This window comes from Amblyraja radiata, chromosome 40, assembly GCF_010909765.2.
Source record: "Amblyraja radiata isolate CabotCenter1 chromosome 40, sAmbRad1.1.pri, whole genome shotgun sequence".
NCBI lineage: Eukaryota > Metazoa > Chordata > Chondrichthyes > Rajiformes > Rajidae > Amblyraja > Amblyraja radiata.
This window is the reverse complement of record NC_045995.1, coordinates 8224622-8240338: the sequence shown is the minus strand read 5'-3', so window position 1 is coordinate 8240338 and position 15717 is coordinate 8224622. Positions and strand designations below refer to the sequence as shown.

The 15717-nt window shown below is 45.1% G+C and overlaps 1 long non-coding RNA gene across 1 annotated transcript; it reads right to left on the bottom strand.

Moving 5' to 3' along the window:
* Positions 1 to 218: 218 nt before the first annotated feature.
* Positions 219 to 1351, bottom strand: LOC116967605. Its single transcript, XR_004410268.1, has 3 exons — positions 1215 to 1351; positions 658 to 940; positions 219 to 539 (listed from the first exon to the last, which is right to left on the bottom strand). It is a non-coding gene; the product is annotated as an uncharacterized LOC116967605 (long non-coding RNA).
* Between the last annotated feature and the right edge of the window lie 14366 nt (positions 1352 to 15717).

The window sequence follows — 15717 nt, the reverse complement described above, 5'->3', positions numbered from 1 at the left end:
CCGAATCCATCCATGGATTGACCTCACCTCAATGTCTCCGCAGGCCTGTTCCATTGCCTGCAGAAGAGGCATGCGGGCATGTGGTTGGTCATATACACGCCATCTCCAAGCCGAAAAGAATTCTTCTATAGGGTTTAGAAATGGCGAGTAAGGGGGCAAGTATACCACTTCAAATTGATTATGGTTGGTGAACCAGGTCCGGACCAGAGCAGCCGATGGAAACTGACATTATCCCAGACAACAACAAACCTGGGCTGCTCTGGTCTGTCCTGTACAGCTATATTATGAAGAGCATCTAGAAATGTGATGATATGTTGTGTATTGTATGGACCTAGTTTTGCATGATGGTACAGAAGCCCTCGAAGGCTTATGGCGGCACACAATGAGATATTTCCCCCGCGCTGCCCCGGGCCGTGCACAATGGCCCTTTGGCCAATTATATTACGACCCCGTCGTCTTGTTTTGCTAAGGTTGAATCCAGCCTCATCAATGTAAATAAATTCATGAGGCTGTGCAGCTCCATCCATGGCCAAGATTCTCTGTAACAAAAAATACATATTGTGGATGGCTATGTGGTACTGATACAATGGTACATATTCAGCTGTTACTGGATTACACCAATACTGTATTGTAAATGTAAAGGACTGTAACACTTACCTGTACATATTCACGTCAAAGTCCTTTGACCCTGACACTGTTCCTCTCAAATGGGACCCTGTACAGTTGCTTCATGGTCATTTTGTGCTTTACCAAGATGCGTCTTATAGTGGTAATGCTTACTCGGTTTATGTTGTTGAACACTTGCCTATCTGCAAGTATTTGTTGCCGTAGCTGCTGGAGACGGATTGCATTGTTTGCTCTGACTAGGTCCACAATGGCAAGTTCCTGCTGTTGGGTGAACAGGCGTTGGCGTCCACCCCCAGAAGGTCTTCTAGTCATTCTATAGCAAAATGCAACCACAAATTGTTATTGGTTTGCTTCTTTTTTACAGTACAGTATATACTGTACTTTACTGTATATACCATACATTGTACTGAAACATCTCAATATACGTAATCACGGTATGTTTCACAAAACTACCACTTTCGTTCCAAAAGGAGCATTAGCCACCCTGCAATACAATACATGTGATACGGTAATGTGATATGGTACAGTACTGTAAATACTCTAGATACCATCTGAGTAGAGTAGAAAGTAGAGAGTTGAAGACATACCTGTTTTCCAGTCGGAATGTCCTTATTATGGATGAAACTGTGCAACGGCTTAGATTAGGGTGGACTCTCTGCCCAGCTTCCCTCATAGTCAGGCCATGGTTTATGACATGGTCCACCAAAGTTGCTCTTATGTCATCGGAAATAAAGGTCCGTGCATGGCCTCTTCGACCACGTCCTCCTCTGCCTCTGCCTCTGCCTCTGCCTCTGCCTCTGCCTCTGCCTCTGCCTCTGCCTCTGCCTCTGCCTCTGCCTCTGCCTCTTGCTCTCCCTGCATCCATGCTTGCAAAGTTCTCAAAATGGCTTAACTGAGGCCTTTTTGTAGCTGGCTGATTGGTGTTCAGTGTTGTAAGTAAGTATTTTCAGGTGTGTATCTTAGTGTTTTCAATTACCCGATGTGATTTGTATTTTGAATAGCTGTGTCTTCCCAATGGTACCCTGAGATTTCATTTTTGAACGAAGTGTCTTATGTATGAAATAGTGTGTAGTGTGCAGGAGCAAGTGTGTTGCAGAAAGCAGCAAGTGTGTTGCAGAATTGCAACTAAAGTGCAAAGCAGCGCTATTGTTTAAGGTATGGTTACATGTGTTTAAGGTATAGTAACAAAAACTTCAAGTTGTGTTACTTTGGTCTAAGCATGGGTCTATAGTGTTCAAGCAATGGGCAAAAACTGCAATGTTAAAAATATTCTTAAGGCAATTTCAACATTTGGAAAGGCACTCTCTAGTTTGTCTTCTGTAATTGTGTTGTAAAGTTCCATGTGAGTGAAAGATGTTTTCTTGGTTATTTTAAACTTATGAAGAACATATGAATGGAACTGCTGAAGCTCTGTAGACAAAGTGTTGTTCATGTCATCTGGATAAGCATCAATGAGTGTCTGACAAGTCTTTGAGTACCTTTCACTTTCTGATAATTGGGAATTAGCACCTTGTTGGGTGGCATTAGGAACATCTGTCAGACAAGAGAATCTGTCTGCTATTTCAGTGTACACCTTTCGTCTCCTCATTTCCGTTTCTAACTTTTCAACAATTACATAAAAAGTGGAGATACGGAATTTGTCTTTGGCACTGAGAATGACCTCTGGTGCATTTCCATCGTTGGGCATTCTCTTTCTTATACGCTTACGCGTTTGAGTTGCTTTGTATTCTACATCAGGGAGCATGTCCTTTGCAAGTGATTCAAATCTCTCAAACTCATCTCTGATGTGTGCAACTGGTCTGCCAATGATGAATACAAATCTGCACATGTTTGCAAGATCACATTTTCACTTTGAAGAAGTTGACTTGTTATATGAAACTTTTCTAAAGTTTCATTCCAAAAATTCAGCATGAACACAAATTCCAGTTCTTGCATCTTGTTTGCAATATTCTTTGCCTCCCTTCTAGTGTCACCTTTGCAACTGGTCATCTGATAAAGCTTCCAGAATCTTGAAGAAAGAGTTGATAATTGCTGCAGTTGCCACAGCATGTGCTTCCCATCTGGTGTCTGAAAGTGATTTCAACACTTTTTCATTTCCAATGCAATCTTTGAGAATTCTCCACCGAGCAGTTGAGGCTTGTAAAGGAGTTGAGTCTGACACACTGTAACTTTTACTGAGTCTTTAAAAAAGGCACATGTTACACACGTCCCAGTACTGACTGCATCTAGTCTTCAGGCGTACTGGAACAAACAGGGAGGAGCAAGGGGAGGATATTACCACAATTGGACGCTGCAGGTCGAAAAACTTGAGAGTCGGCGTGCTGATCAGCTTTGTTTTGACCGTGATGCCCCGCAGGTTGAACTGGGCCTCCGCCTGCTGGAACCAGATGAGCGGCCGGGTGGTCCAGAACTTGGGCAGTTTTATGGAGACCGCGTCCAGAGACAGGACCGGGCTGGCCTGTGAGGAGATAGGGCTTTGTCTGTTCTCCATCATGACGCCAATGGAGCGTCGGGGGTCACCAATGTAGTGCGTGGGTCTCGGAATTAAGCACAAAGTCGTGTTTTGAGAGACACTTTTTATTCAGCTCCTCCCGGTTGTAGGGAAGACCAAACGAGAGGAAGATGGCACCCAAACCCCTGCCTTTAAAGCCTCCGGCTAAGGGCCGCCTCCGGACTGAACCACTCCTGTGCCGAGGGGTTCGACACTAAGGTGGCACGACCCTTGGGAGCCGCCACAAGGTGCGCGTTTAACTTGCTGGCACCATGTAAAGGGGTTGAGTCTGACACACTGTAACCTTTACTGAGTCTTTAATTAAGGCACATGTTACACACGTCCCAGTACTGACTGCATTTAGTCTTCAGGCGTACTGGAACAAACAGGGAGGAACAAGGGGAGGATATCACAGTTATACTGATATGGCTGGGCGTGGTTAGTGGTATTGAGGTAGCTACATTATAGGTTGCATGCATAAACCATCTACAAGACTGAAAAGAATGTGTAGAGCAGTTGTACAGTGGAAAAGAAATCTACTGCAACTTGACAGCAATCCACAGCACTTCGTCCAACTAAATTTAGTGAATGAGCTGCACAGGGTACATAAATGGCAAACTGATTTGCATCCAAAAGTTTTTGCTGCATGCCATTGTAACGTCCAGACATGTTTTTTTTTAATTTTATTTTTTTTTAACCAGCTTTTTTTTTTTTTAAATTTTTTTTTTAATCAAAAATATTTATTCAAATATTAAAATTGTATTTACAATACAATAAAACAAAACACCACCATAATACAAGATCAACAAATATGCTAATCAACTGCTAAACAACTATATTACAATCCTTGTCAAGGATACATTCAACCCCCCTCGGTGCCCAGCGGTCGCGGAACTCCCTCAGGGTGCCCGTAGACAGGGCGTATTCCCTTTCCATCCGCACCCGGGCACGGACGTATCCCCGGAAAAGGGTCCAGACATGTTGGCAGCATTGTCGTATGACTGCCCTCTGCATTTAGCAAAATCCAATTTACAATCATCACATAAGTACTTCAACACCTGCTGTGCCATAGCTTCACCAGTGTGGTATTGTAATTCCAAAAATGTGATAAATTGTTCAACTGGCTGTCCATCTTGCAAGTATCTGAGCACTATGCTCAGTTGGTCAACATGCGAAAGATCAGGCGTTGAGTCCACAGACAGACTGAAGTACCCAGAAACATTAATTTCGTCAATGATGACGGAGTGCACTTTCTTTGCCATTAACTCAATAAGTTCCTCACATATCATTTTGGACAGGTACGAAGGGTTGCCTTTTCCAGCATTGCCATACCGTGATATGTGAGCAGCCAAGAAAGGGGCAAACTGACTTATCAATTCGAGTAGCCCCAAATAATTCCCATTATTGAGACCCCCAAATTTTACCACATTTCCTCGGAATGCCAATCCTCGTTCAGCCAGTGTGCAAATGACTGCTACAACACGCCGAAGCACATTCTCCCAGTAATTGTACTCCTCTTCAATTTGTTTTTCCAGTGGCTGTGTCAAGCCTAAGCCTTGTTTCCGAGTTAAATATGTCAACATGGCATCTCGGTGCGTTCTACTTTTTTCATGGTTGTCAATTACAGCAGTGTTTCGCCAGTCACTGAATCCTTCATTTCTTATCGTAGAACTAGGTCCAGGTTGTGGCACTTCATCATGTGCAACGTCATCATGAAAATCTGGCCTTGCACCAACACTGCCTGTTTCTGATGAAGGAGATAGATTTGATTCACTTGCTGTCTCTGAAGACTGACACTGATTTTGATCTGGATCATCTTTCTCTGCAGTTTGTAAGAATAAATCTGTCAGCTTTCCTGTCTTGGCTACAACAGACAGATTATTTTGCTCGTTCTCTTTTGCACGTTTTCTCTTTTGCGCACCACTCAACTGAACACGCTTCATTTTTGACGTTTCCATGGGGCTGAAATTAAAAAGGGGCAGAGAGGGTCATTGAAATGACTGTCATGACAACTGAATTTGGCTCCATCATTTTACTTTTAAACACATGCTATGACACTGCACCTCGCCAACAAAAAATAGCTTAAATCAGGCAAAAGTAGACACAAATAGTCTCAAAAAAGATCGACAGATAAGAAACGACTATGTATACTAATTAAATAAAGGATCATTGAAGCTGTATGACATCTTACCAGTGCAGTGGTCTTAGATTTCCAAGGATATCGCACACATCATGTCTGAGGCACAGAGGTAAGTCGAGAATATTCCACAACAGGAAACATGTGACAGTGTTAATGATCTTACTGACCAACAGAGGTCAGAGTGCACTGCGCCAGCAGTGCCCCTTGTGGTACACCTGGGAAGATAACCCTAGGGTGCACCATGATCAAGAAACAACATTATGATCAATTTGCACTAGTTTTATCAATTTTTTTTTTACAAAACTTCATTCGTTTTTTTTTTCTTTTCACCCTTTTCCCAACTATGTGGTGCCCCCTTTGGCCCTGGTGCCCTAAGCACGTGCTCAGTCTGCTTAATGATTAATCTGCCCCTGCCTTGGGGGAATACCACGATTGCAATGTGTCGATCGACGAAGGATCACTGGCAGATCGGTGGGGTGTTCGTCTGGCGGAACTTCGTCAGGCCTGGGGAGGGGCAAGTCAGGCACTCCAGTATCCACATGATTCAGCACCGGGATGTCCGACCTCTTGGTTCTGGTCAGGTTCTGCGCAGTCTTCGCTGGAGGGACGCGGCTTCTTAATTGATCATCATGCCGTCGGTATTGTCCTCCTTGTCCTTGGACGGTGTACATTTTGGTTCCAATGTGAGCCATGATCCTGCCAGTGCACCATTTGCTTTGTGTGGCCGTATAATTGTGGTAATATACGTAGTCGCCAATGTCGAATTTTGACTTGTTCGACATCTTTGGCTGAGTGCACGCAATAAAAGAGTTACTGGTCAGGTTCAAAGCCGATAGGGGATGGCGCACTTGACATCCGAGCATCATCTCCGCTGGAGTTTGACCGGTAGTGCAGTTTGGAACTTCGATATTGCTGTAAGAAATCGCGCAATGACAATTGTTTTGATTTCTTTTCAATTCCAAATCCGAACAGAAGTCACAACCAACTGACCCACCCCAAAGAATTACCCACCCTCTTATACCCTTTCAAACTAAGCGTGACATTACTTGGGGGAGGCAACCCCTACAAACCAATCATAAATAAAGATCATACAATACATTAATTGACAGTTCCCTAACCTAATCACAAAATACCCCATTACATTGTTTCTACTTACAGTTCCCCTAAGTAAGGAAATATTTAACCAGGGAACATAAACAATTCGGGCAAGGCCCCTTGCCTCAACCAATCATAATTAACAACGCAAAGACCATGCAACATAGTTAACGATACTTTTACAACACTCCATTCTGTAACCAATCCTGATCATGCATTTGCAGCCAGGCTCGGCTCTTTCTGCAAAACCCTCATACATATTAACAATTGTGGGGACATCTGGACATCACCCTGTGCTTAGCTTCCTCCCAGGACCCAGACATTCTGGAGCCATGAGCCTCATGGCTTTGCAGCTTTTTGCAGAAAGATGCCAAGCAGGCTCTGCAAAGGCAGAAGTTCTCCATTTTATCACATAAATTGGCCAATATTATTACAGGAGGTAGCACCAATGCAGTCGTAGAGGAGGTAGAGTTCGGGGATAGGGCCACGGTATGCCTCGAACAAAGATTTGGAGGAAATGGGAAGAGTCAAATGAAAAGTTGTTGAGGGTAAGGACCAGTTACGATAGGCGAAGGAGAGTACCGGTAGACGGGGATTGATTGGTTCTGCGGTCGAGGAAGAAACGAGGGCTTTAAGACCTTCCTGGTGGGGGATGGAGGTGTAGACTGGAAATCCATGGTGATGATGAGGGAATGGGGGCCTGGAAAACGGAAGTCATGGAGGAGACGAGAAGCGTGTGAGGTGTCTTGGACATAGGTAGGGAGGGATTTAACCAGGGGGGATAAGATGGAATCGAGGTATGTGGAAATAAGTTTGGAGCAGAAACGATGGTTCTGCCAGGACAATCAGGTTTGTGGGTTTTGTGGAGAAGGTAAAATTGGGTCGTGTGGGGCTGGAGAACGATGAGGTTGGAGGCTTGGGAGGGCAGGGAGCCGGAAGTGATGAAGCCAGTGATGTTTGTCTGTCGGGTCATGGTCCAAGGATAAATTGGAGGATGTGTCTGAGAGTTGCCGCCTGCCCTCAGACTTGTAGAGATCAGCGCGCCAGACTATCACGGCACCTCCCTTGTCGGCAGGTTTAATCACCCAGTCTGGGTTGTTGCAGTGAGTGGAGGGCTGTACATTCAGATGGGGATAGGTTAGAGTGAGAAAGGAGAGTGGAGAAGTTGAGGCGGTTGATGTCCCACCGACAGTTTAAAATAAAATGGTCAAAAGCAGATAGATGGCCATGAAGAGGGGGTCCGTTGGAGACAGGAGAAGGGGTCATCACGAGGGGGTGGGGAGTCCTTCCCATGGACAAACGTTTGGATGCGGAGACGGAAGAAGAGCTCCACATCGTGGAGGACAGGGAGGTGGGGACGGAGGGGAGGCTTCTGCTGAGGACAGACCGTTCGGTATCAGAGAGTGGGAGGTCAGGGGGAATGTGAACACACGGCAAGGATAGGGGTTGGGGCCGTAGGAAGGCGTGTGAGTGGACGGAGGCAGAGGTGATGTCTGGTAGTGTGTTGGTGGGTGGTCATGGAGGAGGGGGGTATGAGGACTATAGGGGGGGTGGGGAGGAGCTGGGGTCACATGGTTTTAAGGGGAAGTGGAAAACCCAGTGGAATGACCACTGAGGTTCCCTGTGTTGGGGGGGGGGGGAGCACGAGGATCCAGCACAGTCAGACCCCGTGGTGTGAGAGTCTGCAGCGTGGAGACTTCAGGCCCGGTGCTAAGCGTAGGACTCGTGTAAGGCGAGGGCTGCGGCCTGCTGGAGGGCGGTGGAGTGGCGAGGGTCGGTAGAGTCAATGGTGGAGGCCGGTGGGGAGTGGAGTCTGGGTCAGCGGGCGAAGCATTGGAAGTCCCGGTCAGCGGATGACCTGTGAGGAGGCGACGGTCGGCGGGCCTGGTGAGGAGGCGAGGTTCGGCGAACCCGGTGAGGCGGTGACGTTCGGGGGTCCCAGTGAGGCGGTGGGGTTCGGTGGTCCCGTTTTGGCGGCGATAGTCGGAATCGAGGAGGTAGCGGGGGTTGGCGTTATCGCTGAGGGGGCGATAGTAAGAGTGACTGGTGAGGCAGCGAGGTTCGGCGTTATCGGTGGGTAGGTGAAGGTCGGCGGCAGTGGTCACGTGGAGGTTGGCGACGTGGAGGTTGGTAAAAGAACACCCACTTTCATAGATCTTTCTGATTAGTAACACCTTACGGTTATCTTTTTTTGCACCAAATCTTTTTGTAACCGATGGACTAAATCCTTCCTTGGTGTTTAAGTATTTCATTTTTTCCAGAGTTGTAACTGCAATTATGTCCGTAAACTCTCTGGCAACTTGCAAATGGAGAAAAAGCAGTTATGTCTAACCTGTCGGCCAGCTTTCTTTGCAGCCGAATATTTATCTGCATCTTCCAGATGTGAAAGATTTGGTTGACAATCTTTCCAACATCTTTTCTCTCTGTTTCCACATCTGTGCCAAATAACATTCAGTTCCTGCATTTCACAGACTGTTACAATATGCCAGCTTCTAACTTATAACATTAATTCCAAATTGATTTAATTTTGATATCGCACCATAAATTCATCATGCCAATTGGCATGTACTTTCACACAATGAAAGTAGATTAAAATTCATTCAACTAGTGCACAGGCTACTTTGCAATTAAAAAAAAAAAAGTTTACTGCAGATCTCTGGATAATAATAGAAGTTTAATTACATGCCAAAAAATGGAGTAGTATGGCTAACATTAATCAGTATTTACAACACATCCAATTTTCTCCTCTGCCGCAGAAATCCAATTCCTGGGCTTTCATTTATCACCTGATACACATACCAGAATCTTCACAAAAAATCAGCTAAGTTTATGTTGGTTTGTCCGGGTTCTCTTTCACAAATATTCGTTTTAGGCGTTTGTGGATCTCTTCCTCCGAAAGTTGCAAAAACTGGACAATTTTTACATATTCCCAGAGGGTTTTTCCTCCTCAATGTTTGGAAAATTAGAACATTTGGTTCATCCTTTCCCTGCTTTTTCAGTGAGGATGGCAGTGGATTTTGTCTACCAAACCGACAGAAGTAGAAAAAAATAACTTAAAAAGATGGCCACCCCAAAACGTTTCACATAGGTAATAACTAGATGGCCAACCAAAACAATACACAGAATCACTACTAGATGGCAACTAAAGTCCAGGAGGTCCATAACACTCCCCGCCTAGCATCACTAGATGCCACACATACATTTCCTAACTCTCCGGAGTCAAGACGAGGATGACCTCTGAGATGGGTCTTGAGAAGGTCTTCAAATTTCCTTGCCATGTCACCTTGACTTCTACCTTTCGGACGATCCCATCTTTGCTGGGATGAGTCTTAACAATGACGGCCATAGGCCATTCGTTCCTTCTTACCTGGTTGTCCTTCATGAGAACATTGTCTCCTTCTCTCAGATTTGGTTTTTTGGTTTGCCATTTCTGACGACTTTGTAGTGTACTGAGTTACTCTCTACGCCATCTGACCCAGAATGTATCCGCCAAGACTTGAACCTTCTTCCACTAACTCATGAACAGGTCCCCTTTGGAGATATCCACTGGAGCGGGAGGGAGAGAGCCAATCTTCTGAGTCAGGAGCATGGAAAGTATTAAAATGGGGTGTGACTCTGGATCGCATGAAACAGGAACTAGGGGTCTTGCGTTGACAATGGCGATTACTTCAGCCATCAGAGTGGTTAGGACCTTGTGCGTGAGATGAGAATGCCCGATCTGAAGAAGCATGGAATCTACAATGCGCCTTGCAATCCCTATCATGCGTTCCCAGGCTCCGTCCATGTGCGATGAGGGCGGGGGGTTGAACACCCAAGTGCATTTCTGCTCAAGAAGGTAGTTATCAATACGTCTGCCCTTGTTTTGGAGGATCCAACTTGAGCTCCTTGTTTGCTCCAACAAAGTTGGTTCCGCAGTCAGAGCGCAACTGTTTGGCAGGCCCTCTGATTGAGAAGAATCTTCTGAGTGCATTGATGAAGCTGGATGAGCTCATTGTTTCAATTACTTCAATATGGATAGCTCTAGTAGACATGCATGAGAACAGCACTGCCCACCTCTTACTATTGGCGTGCCCCCCTCTTGTGCGACGTGCTGCTACTTCCCATGGTCCAAACACATCCAGGCCGACATAGGAGAATGATGGGTCTGTCTGTAGACGTTTCGCAGGCAGGTTTGTTTTTCCACAAAGTTTCTTGCAGATTACGCATTTGTGGAGGACACCACTGATGCGCCTTTTTGCTTCAACTATCCACAAACCACCAGTGCGGACACATCCCTGGTGCTGCACACATTCGTGATGGTGGCGAATGAGCAATGTTGCAACATGATGCTGACCTGGGATGATGAGAGGGTTGGCTTCACTCTTCGGGATCTTCGCCTGAGTAATCCATCCTCCTACTCGGAGTAAGCCTTCCCTGTCAATGAGCGGGTGAAGCTTGTACAGAGCACTATTTTTAGAGAGGTTCTGCCATGCTTGAATGCATTTGAACTCCTCAGAGTATGCTTCTTGTTGAACACATCTGATGATAGTGTGCTCGGGTTTAGCGAGGTTTGCTGTGGATACACTTTCTTGCAACTGTGCCATCCAACACAGCTGCCATTATCCAATGAGCAAGGTGGGACAAGCGTGCCAATGCTTTTGTGAGAGACCTCCAATCAGAGTAACGCTCAAAGCGCTTTGAGATAGGTAGCATCTGAGTAACTTCAGTGGCGAGGACTTTAACCTTGGAACGCACCTCCACATCTGACTCGGGTTCAACAAGGTCATAGGATGAGGCTTTGTCTTCTTGGACTGCTGTCCCTGGTTCACACAGGAAGGTTGGTCCTGATAACCAGGTAATAGCAGCCAGGCACAGACTGCGAACCATGATCTGCTGGGTTCTGTTTCGTCGGAACATATCTCCATTGCTCTGGTTGAGTAGACAGCCTGATGGGCTGAACTTGGTTGTTTACATGCACGTAGAATCTCCTTGTCTTTTTGTTTTTGTTTTTTTTGTTTTGTTTATTTTATTAGAAGTTAATACAGTACAAAACAGTACAGTGGAACCTAATTTTAGGTGCCAACTATGTCATACCGTAATCCATTCTATGTACAACCTCTACTTTTATGTTTTGAGAAGGAAGTAAGCAAGACAAGAAAAAGAAAACAATAGAAAGGGGAAAAAGAGGAAAAATAGATGGTAGAGAATAGAAAAACGTGAAGTGTGTATATAAAAAAAAGAAAAAGTAGAAAGTAGAAATAGGAGAGAAGGCCCCTTAAAAGAGAAATTTTCAAATCTTTATTCGGAGATGTAGATCTATCCACGGCATGAACTGAAATCAGCAATCTTCATGGTACCGCTGCAGCACATGATTCCAAAAAGTCGATGAAAGGAGACCAACTCCTTAAGAATTGGTCATATTTATCTATTAGTCGGAGTCTCTTCTTCAAGGTGTGCTATGTTCATCATATACCTAATCCACATTTTAATAGTTGGTATAGCTGTATTTTTCCAAAATTTAAGTATCAATTTCTTTCCAATTATTAACCCATAATTAAAAAAAATGTTTTGGTCTTTATTTAAATTGATATCTTCTACTATTATTCCAAATATAATCCATTCCGTTTTAGGTTCTATTGTGGACTTGAAAAGCTTTGTAAATATATCAAATATATCGCTCCAAAATGTATTCAACTTTGTACATCCTACAAATGAATGTGTTATATTAGCGTTTTGAAACAAACATTTATCGCATCTGGGAGAGACGTTTGGATAAAATTTATTCAACCTCGTTTTTGAATAATATAGTCTATGTAATAATTTGAATTGAATTAAATTATGTCTTGCATTAATAGAACAATTATGTGTGTTCATCAGATACTTTTCCCATCTATCCTTCGAGATCTTTATCATTAGCTCATGTTCCCAATCTTCTCTTAGTGCTTCTGTTGAGGGTAATTCTCTATTTAATATATTATTATAAAAGTATGATATTAGTTTTTGTGAATCAGCCTTAATATTCATTGCTTCTTCTAAAGGGTCTAAAAATATAGTTTGAAATCTACGAAAGGTAAATCATGTCTGACGAATCTTATAGAATTTTTCGAGGATGTAACTAGTAGCGTGGATAGGGGAGAAGCAGTGGATGTGGTGTATCTAGACTTCCAGAAGGCTTTCAACAAGGTCCCACATAAGAGATTAGTATACAAACTTAAAGCACACAGCATTGGGGGTTCAGTATTGATGTGGATAGAGAACTGGCTGGCAAACAGGAAGCAAAGAGTAGGAGTAAACGGGTCCTTTTCACAATGGCGGGCAGTGACTAGTGGGGTACCGCAAGGCTCAGTGCTGGGAACCCAGCTATTTACAATATATATTAATGATCTGGATGAGGGAATTGAAGGCAATATCTCCAAGTTTGCGGATGACACTAAGCTGGGGGGCAGTGTTAGCTGTGAGGAGGATGCTAGGAGACTGCAAGGTGACTTGGATAGGCTGGGTGAGTGGGCAAATGTTTGGCAGATGCAGTATAATGTGGATAAATGTGAGGTTATCCTTTTTGGTGGCAAAAACAGGAAAGCAGACTATTATCTAAATGGTGGCCGATTAGGAAAAGGGGAGATGCAGCGAGACCTGGGTGTCATGGTACACCAGTCATTGAAAGTAGGCATGCAGGTGCAGCAGGCAGTGAAGAAAGCGAATGGTATGTTAGCTTTCATAGCAAAAAGATTTGAGTATAGGAGCAGGGAGGTTCTACTGCAGTTGTACAGGGTCTTGGTGAGACCACACCTGGAGTATTGCGTACAGTTTTGGTCTCCAAATCTGAGGAAGGACATTATTGCCATAGAGGGAGTGCAGAGAAGGTTCACCAGACTGATTCCTGGGATGTCAGGACTGTCTTATGAAGAAAGACTGGATAGACTTGGTTTATACTCTCTAGAATTTAGGAGATTGAGTGGGGATCTTATAGAAACGTACAAAATTCTTAAGGGGTTGGACAGGCTAGATGCAGGAAGATTGTTCCCGATGTTGGGGAAGTCCAGGACAAGGGGTCACAGCTTAAGGATAAGGGGGAAATCCTTTAAAACCGAGATGAGAAAAACTTTTTTCACACAGAGAGTGGTGAATCTCTGGAACTCTCTGCCACAGAGGGTAGTTGAGGCCAGTTCATTGGCTATATTTAAGAGGGAGTTAGATGTGGCCCTTGTGGCTAAGGGGATCAGAGGGTATGGAGAGAAGGCAGGTACGGGATACTGAGTTGGATGATCAGCCATGATCATATTGAATGGCGGTGCAGGCTCGAAGGGCCGAATGGCCTACTCCTGCACCTGATTTCTATGTTTCTATGCTTCTATGTATATATTTCTTCATAAAGTCACATATCAGTATATATTTAAAATATTGATTATCCTTCAGTTTAAATTTAAATTTTAAATGTTGAAATGATAACAGTTGAATGAATGAATGAATGAATACGTTTATTGTCATTGCACAATACTGTGCAACGAAATTCCATTACATCTCCTCCGGTTAAAAAAATACAAACACGACAACCATTAACACATATGTACACTTATTAGTAAAAAATAAATAGGTATTTTAAAAGAATTTAAAAGAATTTAAAAGAATTTGGCGGCATTTCTTGGAATTACATTTTGCTTCCCCAGTGTTCTCTGTTGGAATTTAGCTCTTTTATCGCACATGGGTAGAAACTATTTTTTAGTCTACCGGTGCGAGCCTTCATAGTCCTGAATCGCCTCCCAGAGGGTAGCAGAGTAAAAAGGTGGTTGGCAGGGTGGGATGTGTCCTGCTTGATATTTGTGGCCCGGCGCAAGCATCGGGCCCTATATATGTCATCCAAGGAGGGCAGTTGGGCGTTTGTAATGTTCTGCGCAGTTTTTATAATTCCCTGCAACGCCCTCCTCTCAGCCACAGTACAGCTAGAAAACCACACCAGGATTCCATAGGAGAATCGGCGCATCGGTAGAAGGACAACAGCAGCGGCTGTGAGACGTTTACTCTCCGCAGAGACCTCACGAAATACAGACGCTGATGTGACTTCTTCACGAGAGTGACAGTGTTCATTTGCCATTTGAGGTCCTGGGAGATGTTTATTCCCAGGAACATAAAGCCAGTGACTCTCTCCACCATGTCTCCTTTGATGTATAAGGGAGCAGGTTCCTCTCTCCTCTTCCTCCTGAAGTCAACGACCAGCTCTTTTGTCTTTGATGGATTGAGTACCAGGTTGTTTTTGGTACACCAGACAGTAATGTTTTTGGACTTCATCCCCGTAGGCAGACTCGTCGTTGTTGTTTATCAGTCCCACCACAGTCGTGTCGTCCGCAAACTTGATGATCCTGTTTGTACTGTGTGTTGGTATACAGTCATAAGTGTATATTGTATACAAGATGGGACTCAGTACACAACCTTGTGGCGCTCCTGTGCTGAGCGTCAGGACTGGGGAGTAATTGGACCCCATCCTGACAGTCTGTGGGCGATTTGTTAGAAAGTCCTTAATCCATCCGAAGGTACACAAAATTGCTGGGGAAACTCAGCGGGTGCAGCAGCATCTGTGGAGCGAAGGAAATAGGCGACGTTTCGGGCCAAAACCCTTCTTCAGACTGATGGGGGGTGGGGGAAAGAAAGAAGGAAAAGGGGAGGAGGAGGAGGAGCCCGAGGGCAGGCGGATGGGAGGGTGGGAGGAGACAGCTAGAGGGTTAAGGAAGGGGAGGAGACAGCAAGGGCTAGCCAAATTGGGAGAATTCTATGTTAATCCCATGGTCAAGGTGGCAAGGTCCCCAGACGGAATATGAGGTGCTGTTCCTCCAATTTCCGCTGTTGCTCACTCTGGCAATGGAGGAGACCCAGGACAGAGAGGTCGGATTGGGAATGGGAGGGGGAGTTGAAGTGCTGAGCCACCGGGAGGTCAGGTAGGTTATTGCGGACTGAGCGGAGGTGTTCGGCGAAACGATCGCCCAACCTACGCTTGGTCTCACCGATGTAAATCAGCTGACATCTAGAGCAGCGGATGCAGTAGATGAGGTTGGAGGAGATACAGGTGAACCTTTGTCGCACCTGGAACGACTGCTTGGGATCTTGGATGGAGTCGAGGGGGGAGGTGTTGCATTTCTTGCGGTTGCAACGGAAAGTGCCCGGGGAGGGGGTGGTGCGGGAGGGAAGGGAAGAATTGACGAGGGAGTTGCGGAGGGAGCGGTCTTTGCGGAAGGGAGACATGGGGGGAGATGGGAAGATGTGGCGAGTGGTGGGGTCACGTTGGAGGTGGCGGAAATGGCGGAGGATTATGTGTTGTATTTGCCGGCTGGTGGGGTGAAAGGTGAGGACCAGAGGGACTCTGCCCTTGTTGCGTGTGCGGGGATGGGGAGAG